At 36.7% G+C, this 12,812-nt stretch overlaps 1 protein-coding gene across 2 annotated transcripts in view; it reads left to right on the top strand.

The window, feature by feature from the left end:
* Positions 1-718: 718 nt before the first annotated feature.
* STK24 (serine/threonine kinase 24) overlaps positions 719-12,812 on the top strand; it is a 40,780-nt gene continuing 28,686 nt past the window's right edge. Inside the window, exons 1-2 of one of the 2 annotated variants that reach the window (XM_010133689.1) lie at positions 719-952; positions 12,283-12,420. The gene's annotated coding sequence lies outside the window, so the exon portion shown is untranslated. The remainder of the gene's footprint in view (positions 953-12,282; positions 12,421-12,812) is intronic. The other variant, XM_010133690.1, reaches the window with a different exon arrangement.

Here is a 12,812-nt window from a genome sequence, read left to right as displayed (position 1 = left end):
GAGCACTCATACTTTGCATCTGGCTGTAGCTGGGAACAGGATATTTTTTTAGGAATGAATGAGTTTACCCTACTGAGAGAAGAAGAAAAAAGAAAAATAAATCCTGCTCTGAAAAAAACCTTGGGGTCAGGGATAAAGAGGAAGCACGGCAGTTCATGCAGGTCATTTGCTCCTTAGTAGGAGAAAATTGCAGAGGATTGCTTGGCACATTAAAGAAAAGGAAATAGTAGTCTGTATGCTGAAGAGTGGGAACAGAATCATTAAGAGGATGATATATGTGAAAAATTGAAGAGAGTGGGACCCTGAGTTCTGGGAAGGAACCATTTCCAAGAGAAAAAGGTAGACAAAAGGTTTTGGTGGTGGTATCTGATTTATTTTGGTTTCAATAGAAACCAAATCTCCCAAGTATCTTTAATTCTTAGTGCCTGGGTACAGTTCATTGGCAAAGAAGAAGAAACTGAGGTAGCAGCACTTTCTGATGCCAGATAGGATAAACCTTTGTCACAAGGATGGTGTTAAATTTGTACTTTATATACAGGGAATCATAAATGTTGCAGTGTGTGCATATAGGGGATGTAGGAAGAACAACATTAACTATGAAGATAAAAATAGCCGGATAAATAGGAATGTGTAGAACTTGAAGTGCATGTTTGCCTTTAAAAACACTACATTTCATTTTAAGTTTAAAAATACTGAGTAACTTTTCTCTTAATTTTAACAGACTCTGAAGGCAGATCCAGAAGAACTATTTACAAAACTGGAGAAAATTGGTAAGGGCTCTTTTGGTGAAGTTTTTAAAGGGATTGACAATCGGACTCAGAAAGTGGTTGCTATAAAAATTATTGACCTAGAAGAAGCAGAAGATGAAATAGAAGACATCCAACAAGAAATCACAGTGCTGAGTCAGTGTGACAGTCCATATGTAACTAAATATTATGGATCCTATTTAAAGGTAAGATGCTCACACATAATAGTGATTTGATTTTATAAGTAATTCTTTTTGAAGTTATCCAGTCATGCCTGTTTTCGTTGACAAGGTTTCAATCTTACCTCAGTTGGAGAAAAATATATTTTTGTCCTTTCAGTTCTAAAAAAAGAATGAGTTACTATATTTAGTGAAGTATATGACAGAACTTAATGGAAAAAAAAAATGCATGTGTCTCTTGCTATTTCTGTATGAAAATAAATTCATTTAAATAACATCAGTTTGTTAAGTTCTAAGTCATATGTTTAGATTCTCTTAATATTAGGAGAATGTAACCCAACTGTTGTTTAAATTCAGAAAATATAACCTAGGTCTGCATTTGAATTGTGAAAATACTTAAAAAAAAGGTAGTATCATCTGTTTTGCCAAGGCTGAAAGCTTTTGTCGAGGGTTGATTAATAGCAAAGCTTAGCTTGCTTTTCAAAGGACACTGAACCTAGCCTTGATTTGAGTGATCTAAAAATTAAAATCTTAAAGTTAGTTTATTTGCACATTAGCAAACAGCACATTAGCCAGAAGTGAAGCTGATGGAAGGGGTTTCCATTAACTGCCTTCTGAATGTGCTTCCCTTCTGTCCCCTGCCATATTAATGAATTTCAGGGTTCAGTTGTAAGTGTGCCAGACAGAGCTGTATTTGGAATTTTTTTAATTGGATGGGTATTATGGTTTATTACCTCTAGAAGGTACTGAAAATATCTAGAAGGGTTTGGTACTACTTTATTTCTTTGATCAGACTTTGTCCTGATCTGGATAGTTCTTTAATGACAGTGAGATGGCAATCTAGATGAGAGGTTGTTCTCTTGACAGGGTTTGAAGTTACCAGTAGGCAGAAAATACTTTAATTTTCAGTCTACTTTTTGCTTTCGTGGAAGCATTCTATTTATTAGCAGATATGAAGGCTCTGAAAGAGGGACCTGTTTTATCTCTGCATTTCTGAGATTGCCAGTTAGTTTCCAAGGAAAAAGGAATTTTTATGAATCCAGGAGATGCATTGCTTAAGGGACAGACAGTTTTTTCCTTTCTTCCTTCTGCTCTGTACCAGTTTGCTGGGACATCTTATCACCAAAGGCTTTGTGAATTGTTTCAGACGTGACAACCTCTCACCAGTACTGGACTTAGAAGTTATGTATAGTTGAGATCTCAGAAGCATCAGGAGGCACATAATCGAGCACAATAAATTAGGTAAATTTTTCATCATGGTGTTTATTACTACTTTTGAAAATTCTTAGCCTAGATTTGGTAGTTAAGTATGGCAGAAAGGCAAAAGCACTGTTTCTGTGCTGGACTGCCCCTCTGCTTCAAATCTCTTTACTTTAGAGGAGGAACAGTAATGTCTTACAGCATAAGTTAAATAAAATACAAGTAAAATAGTTAGAACTTTGATGGGAATGCCACGTAATAGTTTTTCAAAATGTATAATAGTGATGTGGCTGATAAAGAAAACACAGTGTCTAAATTTGAACTGACTAAATGTCAAGATTTTGTGAAGGTAGCATGGCAATTGTTCTTTTCCTAACTGAAGGAGAGAGGAGATTGTAGGGCTCAGTAGCCTGAATGGATTTGGCTGGATGGAAGTGTCATTAGTGGTATTTGTGCTTATGGTTGTGAGGGGGAACCTTCTGAAAATGCTTGTACCTTCCACATCCCTTCTGTCAAACGCAGTAGCCTGTGAGTTTTCCAATTTGTGTCAATTTTCTAAGATACTGCACTAACACTGGCTGTGTATGACTTCATTTCTTTTAGAGGAAAGTACAGCCCTTTCTACCGCTGGTAGAATGTACTCGTGTTTATTCATTACTTCAGCTCTTTGTGAATGTATGTGGTTTTGGAAGACACTTGGTAGTACAGAACTTTTGGTCTTCAAAACAAAAAAACTCAGTTCTTTTATGTTAAAAATTAGTGTGTGGTGGTTATTAGGTGATGCGAGGTGACAGAATCTTTGCAAAGGAAACACTTTGCAGTTCTGTTAGCTTTCTAAAGTAAGACAGGTGTCGGATAGTAATAATGTGTCATATATACACATGCACACTGAAAATGGACCATATTAATGTTTAAATTAATCGGTTAATATTCTTGGCTAAGAATCTAGGTTTCTAGCTGCAGATCTTTGTTGTATTTGCAAGCCAGGACTGCCATATGTAGTTCTAAGGATCTGGCTGTCTTTTAACCCCATGTCTGACAGCGTGATAATCCATCACTAAGAATGTTCAACACATTAGTTTTCTTGAGTGGTTAGGAGGCATTATTTCTTCCATGATTGGGCAGTTTTAGCATTAATTACAAGAAAGATATTAATGTTTCCTTGTGGAATTAACTTCTTTGAAGTAAGCGAGTGGGAAACTGGTTGGATCTTAGGTTATATTGCTAGGCACTGCAGTGATTATTATTCTCTGAAGCCTATGCAGTATGATGCACGCTGGCCATGTGTCTGGTGGATCTTGGATGGAAGGAGGTACTGTTTGTGGAGAAATCTTAAAATGGATTTTCTGTAAATTATTTTTGGCAGAGAAGTAGCAATTCCAGTAATAATTTCAAGCGCTCACTTTTTTCATTCTGACACTAGATCAGTCTTTGTTTCCCTAGGTTTCTTGCATATCCTTTTGTGAGCTGAAGAGGAGTCTTTTATTATGTAAGAACTTTTTTCCCCAAGTATTCCCATGTCAGTTGTTAAGTAGGAGTAAGTATCTGTTATGAGAACTTTTTGGTATTTATTTTGTTACAACAAGTTCCAAGATAATGGAAAATAAAAATTTCTATCTCATTTGGGACACTGCAGACCTGATGATTATGATTATTATTATTATTACTCACGTCCCTTTCTAGAACAAGTTTATGTAATTACAGAATACCTACTCTGACATCCTTTAAAATATTTGACAAATTTTAAGAGGCATTCTGTATTTTCAGTAAAGGTAGTTAGTGGGAATTGCCATGAAGACTTTTATATTTTTTGAAGATTCTGTAGTAGCTAGAATATTTTGGGGTATGTCTGGTTTGGGGTTTTTTTTGGTTTTTTTTTTTTTGACACCTCAATCATCTGACTCTGAGAAATTCTTGTATTCTTCTTCATTCTCTGTTATTTCATACCCACTTCAATTAAACTACTTGATTATACATGCTAATGTGTTAAGGGTCCTTGAAATTTTGCTTGAAATCTTAAAGGTTTATATAATATTGCTGTACTTGCCTGAGGCCTCTGACTGTCTTCAGGTGATGTTCATTGAGAATAGTGTGTCAGGCTGTTCGTGTCTACTGCATGATATATGTGGAAGTACAACTTGACATGAGTATTATCATTTAATGAGATAATGACAGTTACTTTGACCTAGAAAATTACATTAAAAAAAAAATACTAGCTACTTTATTTAGAGTAGGGTGATATACCCAAAGCCTTCTTAAATTTTCTTACTCTAATTTTTTTTTTAATATCCTAACTTCATTTTTTCAGAAATGTTTGCTTTATAGAAATTTTTTTTTCATATCCAGAGACTAAGCCATATCTGTTTGTGTGAGGTAGTACAGCTTTAACACGGTAAATCTTAAATAAAAAGCAGCGTATTGCTCACATAAAGGAAATGGAAAACTTGCTCTAGAGTTTGTTATTTACATCTGTTGTTGGAGGTTTGTGTGTAATTACTGTGGTCAGGGTTTGTTCAAATAGAGCAATAACCAGTAGTGAAGAGGGTACCAGTTTATGTTGTCATCCTGAATATAAATTAATTTGCAGAATATTTTCTTTTTGTCTGAAACCCTACAGTATTTATATAAAACAGAAATGCAAACGCTCCTTTCTAAAGCCATATTTTAAAATGTCTTCATGTTCCCATTCTATTGGGTCAAAGGGGTTTTGTCTACTGTAGAAGATAGGAAGTAATTAGAATGTTGCTCTTGAAGCATATTGCCATGACATGGTTGGTATGGGTGTATCTCTCTAGAGGCATGGCTTATTGGCTTATCGGCCAAGAGGTGACAAAACCCCCAAATGTATCAATGTTCCTTAATGAAGTAGGCTGAATAAAATAGGTGTTAACTCCCATTACGTCTGTTCTGAGAACTGTATCTATCCTTGCTGTCTTCTAAATGGAAGGTTCATCTGTTCCATCTATGATCTGATTAAATGCTCCATGGATAGAAGAATTATAGTTTTTTTGTAGATCCTTATGAAATTAATTCATGAAGCTTCTCTGGGTCTGTTTAGATTTTTAGGTAACAGCATCTACTGCCTCTTTTGTAATGGAATAGGAATTCTTTGTGTTTCTTGATAGATTTATTTTTTTATTTTTCTTATAAAATTGTCTGAGGTTGTTTGCTGTCTCTTCTGAATTTTGCCATACTGTAACTCTGTAAAAAGTATTACTATACTACTTAAAGTTTTTCTGCCTAGGAGCCTGTCAGCTCTGTTTTTGGCAGCTTATTCTGCCTTACCAATCTTTCAAGAGCTTAGATTTGGTTCTGAAGTTGTTTCTCCTGTCCTTTATAGGCCAAGTTGTTTGGAATCTTTTATCTCCAAGATTCAGATGCCTCCCTGATAATGTGTCTTCTGTTTTGTCAATAACTTTAATTACTGCTTTATTGTAACTTAACATTTTCATGATTTTTGGATCTTGTATTATTATTTAAAAATAAATAAGATGAAATTATTTTCTCTACCTTTAAATGGTTGAAGAATAAAGTTTCTTAGCTTTTTCATATCTATATATGTATTTCACTCAAAGCAGAGGTTAATATATGTATGTGGACAAAAGCTGAGATCAGTGTTTATATATGTATGCATACATTAAAAAGTCTTTAAATTCCATGTCTTAGACTTCTATACATATGAATATAAAGGTAGAACAAATGATCACAAAATGGTTTCAATATCCAATATAACTAGATACAAGTAATATTGAAGTGGTATTGAGTTAGTCTTGTAGTACGTCTTTTAAAAAACAGTACTATCTGTACGCTCATGTTTCTTCATTCTTCAGATGTATTTTTCTAGCACACTTTGTAGCTTTTGAGATGCCCTCTTTTGAACTATTTAAACCTCTTGACCTAATGAGAATCAGACTCCTGGTTTATTTCCTCTCTACTGTTGCCCAGATGACTTCCCATTCTGTAAGAATTCTATTAAAAAAAAGTTTATGAGAACTGATACTTGTAAGGTTCATAAAGGATAGCTGCCGATAATTTTAATTTTAGTCTTTATGCCTGTATAGGTTTTATTTAATGTCTAGGATACAATACACCTACTGCTGTATGACAAGCTGGTGTTTGTATAGACTGCAAGGAAACAGAAAATAGCTTCTGGTTAAATTTTATGAATGACACAATATACCCTCATGAAAAAACCCATGCCACTTCTGTGAAGATTGATTAACTGAGCTCTGTAGAACATGAGGTCAGGCAAATGGAAGACTAGAAATAAGTATTTGTTTTTGAAGAGTGGTAATTCTGAAAGTAATCTGTAATTATTTCAGGTAGTCACATGAGAATGAGGTTGGTAAATAATGCTGTGGCTGAGCCAAAACAAGTCGTGTATAGGCTAGGGCTTTGGTGTACGTGGCATCAATGAGGCTATTCTTGGAATAATAAAGCCAGTTCACAGTGTGGCTGGAAAACGGTACTGCATTCAGTAAAGAGCTTCAGGAACAGTTTGATGTTTGGAAAGCCTGTGTTGCAGAGAAAGACTGAAGGCTTGATTTTTGTTTAGCTCTGTGTATATATGAAAGCTTTTCCATGTGTAAGTGCTGATAGTTCTGTGCTTTCTAATCTGTTACACCAAAACAAGACAAGATGTAACTTCAGAGTGGACAAGCTAAGCAAATTTATTCTGGTAATCACACACTTTTTTTAAAGGAAAAATCGCTTAAGTATTGGAAAAGTTGATATGAGTTGGATTTTCTGTCATTTTTAAGTTATTTTTAAATCAGTATTTGCTGAATTAAAAGAATCCTAAGCTTGCATATTTTAGGAAAGTCAAGAACATTAATGTGAGTATTTTGGATGATATTGCTACAGCTATCTAGGTAATGTAACTGTGAATGTGGGTGTTTATATGTCGCTTCATTGTTTTAAGTTGATGTTCTTTTGCTTCACAGGTTTAACTGGTTTACTTTAATATTTATGAGCATCTTTGAACTGATGTGACCTTAATGTATGCTGTGGGTCAGCTGGAAGTTAATGGACTTGGTGCATTTTGTTGTCATTTGATACAGCAGGCAGGTTACATTGTGATTGTCAGCATGGGGGAACAGAGCAGAGATTCCCACTTAATATTAGCAGTGTAAAATCCACTGCAACAGGGGCTGCTGCCTCAGCACAGGTGGAAGTGAAACGTCAGTATTTTCTTGATGTTCCATCATTTGTGTTGTTGCCTAGCCTCACCATAGCAGGTGAAAGGCCTCACCAAACCCTTTCAGACTTGACTTTTGCAAAACCACAGTCACTGAGCTTTGAAGGGTTCTCACCAGGCAGCACTAGTCTCCCCAGTGGTTGAACAGGTGTTGCCTTCATCTGTCCGTAGTACATGTGAAACCGAGCTCTGCCTGGACTGCCCTGAAAGAAGTAGCAGGAGGCTTTCTGGTCGCAGTTTTGCTAGGCTTTCAGATCTAGTCAATCTAATGATACAAAGAAAAATTGAAAGCTTCCGTTGATATAGCCCCTAGTGGCCATAAGTAAGACAAAGGTAAAAGATTATGGAAGAACCTATGAACTGTGTCTATCTCTAGCACAAGTGGTTTTGCTGTGAGATCCTCTTTTCATATTTTAAGTAATTCGGTCTCTTGTTTTGGAGGTGGTTACCTTGCAACTCTGTAGTCCATAGCGTTCATGAGTTGTGTCTTACCCTGTAGCCATTTGCTGTGCTCTTTAGTAAGAAAGGAGTCCCTTGTTTGTGTTGTCTTTATTCAAAGTTATTGTTTTGAATATGATCTTAGAAACTTTTTATTCCACTGTGTTTCTTCAGCAGTCCAAGAAATTATTGTCACTTTCTGGAATCTGCATCATAGTGTCCTATTTTTCTGAATCTGTGGAAGAACCTGGCTAGTAAACAATGGTTTTGTCAAGAATTTTCCTGTTTATCTGTGTAATCAGTTCCGCACTGTTACTCTTTTATGGCTAAACAATCCTTAAAGTACAAGTCTATCAATATTGGGAAGCATCACTAGTATATCTCAAAAAACCCTGAGAGTTCCTACTAACTATATTTTGTATTACCCAACCTTTAAGTACTTAACTGTGTCATATTGTTCTGATCTGGTTTTAAATAAAGATTTAGAAAGCTCAATGTAAAAAGTAATTTCTTGGAAGTAATACATTTGTGTTTTGCTTGTTGTGATGACCTTAAAAGCTGCCTCTGTTCTGCTCTCGTTGCTGGCTTCTGTAAGGTATGAAATACTGTGTGCATAATTTTGGTACCTGCTTTTAGGAAGACTTACCAGGTAGCTGCTTCTGAAATAGACAGCAACAGTATCTTGTTCCCCATCCATCTTTCGTGTTCCTGCCATTTTACTTGCATTGGATCTGTTGACTGCAGAATGACTTGGTTCAACTGGGAAACAAGTTTCCCCAATGCCTTCGTGCCCCTTCCAAAAATAATCTGACTCTTTAAAAAAGCAAGCCCCAAACTCTTACAGTTTAGCTGGTTCAGGCCTTTGGCTTCAAAATTGCTAGGTCCAGTGCAAAAGGAAAAAAAATGTTGGAGTTGGGTGACCCTGAAGCTGGGAGGTGAGGCAAGAGAGAATGACCATGGTTTTTGGTAGTGGCTTCCTTTAAATTAGCTGTAACTTGAAACCTTATATTCAGTTTGGCCGTGCAGATCAGAATGACACAGTATGTGAGATTATGTCAAATGTCTTTCTATATTTTGTGGGTTAACTGCTACACTTGCTGCTGCAGGCCCGTGAGGTATCTGAAATGGGAGTATTGCTCTAGTATGGCATCTAGGGCCCTTCCTTTGCTGCTGAAAGGAGAAGTCCAGCTCTGCTTTGCAACTGCCCACTTCCTCACCCTAGAAGCAGGGGCTATTTAAACTTCAAGTGGTTCAGCTCACTAAGTAGTCAGGGGACTAACTGCTTTTTTCTTCTCTTTTTTTTTCTTTTTTTTAAGGATAGGGGGATTGTACACTGATGGTTCAGGTTGGTCTAAAGTTTTATAGAAGCATACTACCAGATCGTTGTTTACTAAACTTCTCAACCAGCAAACAAACTTCTTCAACCAGACATGCTGTAAAAAGCATGTCTGTGTATGTATTTGTGCTCAGGTTTAGGTGAAGTAATTCCATGGGCTGATGCCCAAATAGACTTCTAGCACAAGGCTTTTCTGCTTGAATGTGAATAGTGGCACTATCAGATGGCTGCCAGAGTACTGATCTGATGTTCCTGTGAACCTCTAAAATATTAGTCATTTCAACAGAAAACCTCTCTCTTTAAATAGTGCTGTCATAATCCTGTGCTCTTACATAGTTACTATGTTTGTGTCATATCCTTAATGTGAACATTAGGTAGTTTGTATTGCTCAGTTAACTTTCTTTTACTTAAACATGCTTTAGCATTTATATGCAGTTGGGTCAATTGAGCTCTAGGTCTTTGTATGGTCTGTATGGAGATGGTTGTATAAAAGCAGGAAAGTCACTTTCTTTATGCATATAAGGGAATATTATGTCATATTACAGAGCCTGTTAATAAGTATATTAAAATGGTTGAATGCAGAACTTTGAGCAAGTGTTATTTGAAAAACATTGGTTAGACTCAAAAATATTGAACTGCAAAAGGAAAGTTCCTTCCATGGTGAATGGTTTTATGGACTGTATTAGTTCTAAAACACCGTAGTTCTTTTATTGAGAAGCCAGTGTTTTCAACCGAATTCTTAAGGTTCTTCTTGTCTATTTTTTTTTTAATTATTATGCTACTGAATTTAAAAGGTGTTGCATAACAGTTGGGAAAAAAATGGTCACTTGTACATACTGATGCTTTTCTCCTCTCTGCTTTCTTCAACAGTTCCTTGAAAGAGAAATTTGTAGGAGAGGCAGGCAGTATGGAAATTATGGGTGTGAGTAGATGGTATTTTTAGTAGTAATTAGAGGTCAAGGGAAGAGTTGTAAAGAGAAAAAGTGGAAAATTATAAGGGGTTTGCAGAAAACTGTGTTTTGCAGGGATTGAGTTTGGCAGGAGTCCGAGTTGGAGAACGTGGGCCATCCTAGGGCTGATACATACAACTTTCTTAGTAATGAGAGTTTTGAAGAAGCATTTGCCTATGAGTATTCTGTAAAGAAAGCAGTGGAATTTAATAGCTATATGAATGCAAAATGTGAAGGGAAAGGAGGAGTAGAGATTTACAGGCTGCAGAGCAGCAATGCGAAAGATCTGGAAAGCTGTATATACAAGTGGTGATAAAAGGATTAAACTATTGGGTGGAATGATATTTGTGCAAAGAAGTAGTAAATTTGAGTTGTACTTCCAATTTTTAATTTAATTTGATGTAATTGGTAAACAGGAATAGATGTCAGTGTTAAAGCAGGTTTTTTTTGGACAGTGGAGGTGAAGAAGTTCTCGTGCCTCATATTTTCTGTTGGAAGTTTGTTTCTGGTCTAGAGAGAGCAGTAATTTGTAAAAACCGCCCAAGTGTTATTGATGTGAACTACTCCAGTGAAATAGGTTTAAGATATGTAGGTGCACGTAAGGTGGTGTTTTGTTGGAAAGAAATATATTTCTAATCTCAGTGTTTATTGGATGCAAGGTGCATTTGTTAGTTTTGCTTTTGTTGTAATGCATTTTTAGTTGGATGAATGAATCTGTAAACTAATCCTGATTTATTTTTGCTTCCAATTTTCTGTTTTGGGACTTTGTACTGTTTATTAATAACCATTTAATGTATTTCTCAGTAAAATTCAAATTCCATGTGTAGCTGTGATTATGGGTTACATTTTTGTGTTTCTTGCCTTCTCGGTGACTATCCCTAAGAGGTGAATAGATGAAAGGTTGAGATTGTCGTAGAGGCATGCAAGTTACTCTAATTTTCATGTGCCTCTTTAAATGGACTTCCTGGGAAAATGTCTGCCACAGATTGCAGTCAGGGTTTTTTCCCCTCATAAGGTAATGACTCGATAGGCATACTTATGAAGTATTTATTTGCCTGGTGGACAAGGAAGGGGATGATCACTATTGTCAGCCCCACTAGGCAAGAAAAATCTTTACAGTTAAAAGGATAATGGTTGTAAGCGACAGGATTTTTCACTCTCCTGCTGCTGTTTTTTGAAGCAAGAAAAGGGAAAATGGCTGTAAGCAGGTGAGAAGAGGAAGAGTACGAATTCACGTGTGCTTAGTGTTCCAAAGAAGTGGTTACCCGCTCCTTTAGAAAGTGAAATCTGTACAGCTCTTCAGTTGTTGTGTAAGTTTCTTGTGTCTGCTACCTAGAAGCTGGTTTTGCAGCCAATACAAAAGTTGTGTCTATTTCCTTCTACTGTAGTATACTTTGGTAGAATAGTTATAAACCAAGACTGTGCATTAATTTGAAGCCATGTGAAATCATGTGCTTAATATGACATGCTATGCTTAGACTTGTCACAGCTGTGCTGTAAAGATTCACTTCTGTGGTGGAAAGGCATGTGCTCAGTGGCTCAGGTGTGCCAAAGAGTCTGTGAATATGGACACTGTTAGAGATGACTCGCACTAAGGAAAACGTGGAGCTTGTGGCTCTAGCATGTTGGCATGCAAACACAGAAGTCTACTAAAAGGTCTGTAGTATTTTATCAATACTGTGACAGAACTTTCATTGGGTTTTTTTTTTTTTTCTTCCTAGCAAGTGGCTCTGCAAGCTCTGTTACAACTAGCTTATGGCAAAAAGAATGCGTTTAAGGATTGCTTGTATACTGCTGTGGCAATTGCAAGAGGTAATTGTTGAAGAGTGACTGCTGCATTAGACTGTAGGATACATCGATGTGTATGTTTGTCTAGAAATGAAAATGTGATTTATTTTTTTTTCCCCTCGAGATTTGAAGTCAGGAGTTTCAGAGTGTTGGAAAATGATCCCAAAGGCATATAGCTTTTTATACGTATGTACGTGCATAAAATACTGTATACTGAGGTGGTTCTGCTTAGTCTGAAAAATCATGTTGCCTGTGTTTTTCATGGAGTTCATAGTGTCCAAACTGGAATGATCAATTCTTCTTTCCTCAGACTCTGTTCTGCATTGGCTATCCAGCAGATGCATTTAATTTTTTCCTTTGTGGTTGAACATGTTAGATGGCTGACAAACCTTGATTAAAGGACATAAATGCGCCACATGCAAAACCACAATGATTTCTTTGATTGCAGGGACCTTTTGGCCAGCTTGCAGTAAGGACTTGTGTTTAGAAGAGAACCTTTGGGCTCATCTGTATCTCCCTCCCCTCAAAGGGATGGCAGCCCGAGGACAGCTAGCATTCATCCTGACGCCAAGAGACTTCAAAGGAGGTAAGCGCCTCAGAAATGCTCCCCAGACAAAATACTTCTGATCAGTCCTGCACCCCAGCGTGGTAATATTTACTACAGCATTACCATCTCCTAAAGGTTTCTGTTCATGACTCCTTCATGGAAATTTTTTGAGATCCCAGTGAGGCCTTGTCAGCTGGTCGCAGACCCCTTAAGATTCATGGAGATGTCCATTGCTGCCAGTAGTTCTTGTCCATTTGCTTAAGAATGTGTCCCCAGTGTAAGGGAAAAAGACATTTTATACTTTCAGGGTTAATACTCAGACATACGCTCCCCTCCTTCCCTTATTTTGTTTTTCATGTTTTGGATGAGGTTCAAACTTGAGTTTTTCTTAATTCATGATACTTGAGGTAAAAGTCAGAACAACCCCCCCC

This window comes from Buceros rhinoceros, unplaced genomic scaffold (genome assembly GCF_000710305.1).
Source record: "Buceros rhinoceros silvestris isolate BGI_N320 unplaced genomic scaffold, ASM71030v1 scaffold9533, whole genome shotgun sequence".
NCBI lineage: Eukaryota > Metazoa > Chordata > Aves > Bucerotiformes > Bucerotidae > Buceros > Buceros rhinoceros.
This window is presented reverse-complemented; position numbering and strand designations above follow the sequence as displayed.